Source organism: Oncorhynchus clarkii, chromosome 18, assembly GCF_045791955.1.
Source record: "Oncorhynchus clarkii lewisi isolate Uvic-CL-2024 chromosome 18, UVic_Ocla_1.0, whole genome shotgun sequence".
NCBI classification, from domain to species: Eukaryota; Metazoa; Chordata; class Actinopteri; order Salmoniformes; family Salmonidae; genus Oncorhynchus; species Oncorhynchus clarkii.
The window spans coordinates 1461678-1466677 of record NC_092164.1 but is presented as its reverse complement, the minus strand read 5'-3'; the positions used below and the strand labels follow the sequence as shown (position 1 = coordinate 1466677).

General features: G+C 46.2%; 1 protein-coding gene across 1 annotated transcript in view; it reads left to right on the top strand.

Annotated features, from left to right (window-relative positions):
* Positions 1-5000, top strand: part of LOC139373914 (protocadherin-17-like) — a 159553-nt gene that overhangs the window by 65051 nt on the left and 89502 nt on the right. The gene's annotated exons all lie outside the window — the stretch shown is intronic.

Here is a 5000-nt window from a genome sequence, read left to right as displayed (position 1 = left end):
AGTCTATCTCCTGTTTCTGTAGTGTTAGCTAGATATACAAGTAACCTCCCTGGACAGGACACTAGTCTATCTCCTGTTTCTGTAGTGTTAGCTAGATATACAAGTAACCTCCCTGGACAGGACACTAGTCTATCTCCTGTTTCTGTAGTGTTAGCTAAATATACAAGTAATCTCCCTGGACAGGACATTAGTCTATCTCCTGTTTCTGTAGTGAGACAGCTTGATGTACAAGTCACCTCCCTGGACAGGATGCTAGTCTGTCTCCTGTTTCTGTAGTGTTAGGCAGCTAGATATACAAGTCAACTCCCTGGACAGGATGCTAGTCTATCTCCTGTTTCTGTACAAGTCAACTCCCTGGACAGGATGCTAGTTTATCTCCTGTTTCTGTAGTGTTAGTTAACTAGATGTACAAGTCACCTCCCTGGACAGGATGCTAGTCTATCTCCTGTTTCTGTAGTGTTAGCTAGCTAGATGTACAAGTCAACACCCTGGACAGGATGCTAGTCTATATCCTGTTTCTGTAGTGTTACGTAGCTAGATATACAAGTCAACTCCCTGGACAGGACGCTAGTCTATCTCCTGTTTCTGTAGTGTTACGTAGCTAGATATACAAGTCAACTCCCTGGACAGGACTCTAGTCTATCTCCTGTTTCTGTAGTGTTAGCTAGCTAGATGTACAAGTCAACTCCCTGGACAGGACTCTAGTCTATCTCCTGTTTCTGTAGTGTTATTTAGATGTACAAGTCAACTCCCTGGACAGGACTCTAGTCTATCTCCTGTTTCTGTAGTGTTAGCTAGCTAGATATACAAGTCAACTCCCTGGACAGGACTCTAGTCTATCTCCTGTTTCTCTAGTGTTAGCTAGATATACAAGTCAACTCCCTGGACAGGACTCTAGTCTGTCTCCTGTTTCTCTAGTGTTAGCTAGATGTACAAGTAACCTCCCTGGACAGGACGCTAGTCTATCTCCTGTTTCTCTAGTGTTAGCTAGATGTACAAGTCAACTCCCTGGACAGGACTCTAGTCTGTCTCCTGTTTCTCTAGTGTTAGCTAGATGTACAAGTAACCTCCCTGGACAGGACGCTAGTCTGTCTCCTGTTTCTGTAGTGTTATTTAGATATACAAGTCAACTCCCTGGACAGGACGCTAGTCTATCTCCTGTTTCTCTAGTGTTAGCTAGATATACAAGTCAACTCCCTGGACAGGACGCTAGTCTGTCTCAGGGCCTTAGTTGGCATAGTCACAAAATGGCGGTCTGAAATTCCCTTCCTTGAAGATAAAGGTTATGGGCATTAAGCCGCCCCACTCTGGAGCAGGGTGAATCTTATGTTTAGTTCTAGTTTACAGTCTGATGAGAACCCCTTCTATTCTGGAGACTTACTCTACTCTACTGGCTTTCACAAAATGGCAGTTTGGATTCTGTTTATCTTTTTCAATCTGACACGATCAACCCTTTGAGAAGCTGTTTATACTTGTGAGTCCTCATTCAGTTTACAATCTGAGACTCTGCCGTCAACCCCTTCTATTCTGAAGATAGTTGGCGTGGTCACAACATGGCGATTGGTTCTTCCCTTCCATGGTCCCTCCCCTCAGCCACACCTCTCCTTCTGGCTCTTTGTCTTTGTCTTCCTCTTCATCACTTTCCATTTCTCTTTAATCCCCCCACCTTACTCCTCCCTCCTCTGTTTTTCCTCATCACCTCATTGTCACGTCTTTGTTTGCTCTCTCTCTCTCTCCCTTCCTTCCTCCCCCCTCTCTCTCTATCTCTCTCTCTCTCTGTCTCTCTCTGTCTCTCTCTCTCCCTTCCTTCCTCTCTCCCTCTCTCTCTATCTCTCTCTCTCTCTGTCTCTCTCTGTCTCTCTCTCTCCCTTCCTTCCTTCCTTCCTTCCTTCCTTCCTTCCTTCCTTCCTTCCTTCCTTCCTTCCTTCCTTCCTTCCTCTCTCTCTGTGTGTATTCCAGCCACGTTGTCAGTTTATCAAAGCAGACAAGCCCATTATGTTTTTATAAGCCCAACCACTTTCCCCTTTCCATTTAGACCCTGTCCTCCTCTCCCTCCCTCCTCTCCCTCCCCACCCTCCCCTCTCTCCCTCTCTCCCTCCCCTCCACCCTCCCCTCCACTCCTACTGCGCTCCTCCTCTCCCTCCCCCCTCTCCCTCCCCTCCACCCTCCCCTCCACTCCTACTGCGCTCCTCCTCTCCCTCCCTCCTCTCCCTCCCCACCCTCCCCTCTCTCCCTCTCTCCCTCCCCTCCACCCTCCCCTCCACTCCTACTGCGCTCCTCCTCTCCCTCCCCCCTCTCCCTCCCCTCCACCCTCCCCTCCACTCCTACTGCACTCCTCCTCTCCCTCACTCCTCTCATTCGCCGGCAGCAGTGTGATTGTGTAAAAGTTTTATAATGGAACAAGGGAAAGGACTTAGCATGCGGCAGGCAGACGATGTAACATCCTGCGCAGCTGATTAAATATGAATAATTATTCTAAGCGCTGTTGGTAGGGCAGATTACACAGGACATGTGTAGAACCATAACTCTGGAGAGGCTCGTACTCAGCCCTCTATCTCCCCGGTGTTCCGTTCTGCCAACGGATGGAGAGGTGGAGCACGGAGGAGAGGGAGGATACATGGAGGGAGGATGAGGAGATGTAGTCTCCTGAGATACGGTAGTAGTTAGGACCGTAGTGTTTCCTACAACGTAGAGGACAGGAGATGATGAGGAGATGTAGTCTCCTGAGATACGGTAGTAGTTAGGATCGTAGTGTTTACTACAACGTAGAGGACAGGAGATGATGAGGAGATGTAGTCTCCTGAGATACGTTAGTAGTTAGGATCGTAGTGTTTCCTACAATGTAGAGGACAGGAGATGATGAGGAGATGTAGTCTCCTGAGATACGGTAGTAGTTAGGATCGTAGTGTTTCCTACAACGTAGAGGACAGGAGATGATGAGGAGATGTAGTCTCCTGAGATACGGTAGTAGTTAGCACCGTAGTGTTTCCTACAACGTAGAGGACAGGAGATGATGAGGAGATGTAGTCTCCTGAGATACGGTAGTAGTTAGCACCGTAGTGTTTCCTACAACGTAGAGGACAGGAGATGATGAGGAGATGTAGTCTCCTGAGATACGGTAGTAGTTAGCACCGTAGTGTTTCCTACAACGTAGAGGACAGGAGATGATGATGAGTAGGGAGGATGAAGGGATGGAGCCTCCTGAGATACGGTATTAGTTAGGACCGTAGTGTTTCCTGTTTCCTACAACGTAGAGGACAGGAGATGATGATGAGGAGGGAGGATGAAGGAGCCTCCTGAGATACGGTAGTAGTTAGCACCGTAGTGCTTCAGTAGAGGATAGAAGGGATGTAGTGTATGTACGCCGTGTCCTACTGAGTAATAGAACACTAGATGGTAGATGCTTTCGATGTCCTGGTGTTCTGTCGCCTGGTGTTCTGTCGCCTGGTGTTCTGTCGCCTGGTGTTCTGTTGTCTGGTGTTCTGTTGTCTGGTGTTCTGTAGTCTGGTGTTCTGTCGTCTGGTGTTCTGTTGTCTGGTGTTCTGTCACCTGGTGTCCTGTCGTCTGGTGTCCTGTCGTCTGGTGTTCTGTCGCCTGGTGTACTGTCACCTGGTGTCCTGTCGCCTGGTTTTCTGTCACCTGGTGTCCTGTCTCCTGGTGTCCTGTCCCCTGGTGTTCTGTCACCTGGTGTCCTGTCCCCTGGTGTTCTGTCACCTGGTCTGTCTGTCTGTCTGTCTGTCTGTCTGTCTGTCTTAACAGCGTTTGTCTTTCCATTAGGTTTTACATTTGTGAAAACACTACACTGGCGAGAGGAATTGGCCAATTAAAGGCGGCCATATGTTTCCCATTTTGAAAATGTACTAATTTAATCGTCCATGAGAACGATTCAGAGTAATAGATGGAAATTATGGAAACATTTATATGTGACGATGCTTATGACAAAATGTGTTTCGTACCACTATGACTGACCCTGTAAAACAACACCTATCACACTACTATGACTGACCCTGTAAAACAACACCTATCATACTACTATGACTGACGCTGTAAAACAACACCTATCATACTACTATGACTGACTCTGTAAAACAACACCTATCACACTACTATGACTGACCCTGCAAAACAACACCTATCACACTACTATGACTGACCCTGTAAAACAACACCTATCACACTACTATGACTGACCCTGTAAAACAACACCTATCATACCACTATGACTGACCCTGCAAAACAACACCTATCATACTACTGACCCTGTAAAACAACACCTATCATACTACTATGACTGACCCTGTACAACAACACCTATCATACTACTATGACTGACGCTGTAAAACAACACCTATCATACTACTATGACTGACCCTGTAGAACAACACCTATCATACTACTATGACTGACCCTGTAAAACAACACCTATCATACTACTATGACTGACCCTGTAGAACAACACCTATCATACTACTATGACTGACCCTGCAAAACAACACCTATCATACTACTGACCCTGTAAAACAACACCTATCATACTACTATGACTGACCCTGTACAACAACACCTATCATACTACTATGACTGACGCTGTAAAACAACACCTATCATACTACTATGACTGACCCTGTAGAACAACACCTATCATACTACTATGACTGACCCTGTAAAACAACACCTATCATACTACTATGACTGACCCTGTAAAACAACACCTATCATACTACTATGACTGACCCTGTAGAACAACACCTATCATACTACTATGACTGACCCTGTAAAACAACACCTATCACACTACTATGACTGACCCTGTAAAACAACACCTATCACACTACTATGACTGACCCTGTAAAACAACACCTATCACACTACTATGACTGACCCTGTAAAACAACACCTATCACACTACTATGACTGACCCTGTAAAACAACACCTATCATACTACTATGACTGACCCTGTAAAACAACACCTATCATACCACTTTGACTGACCCTGTAA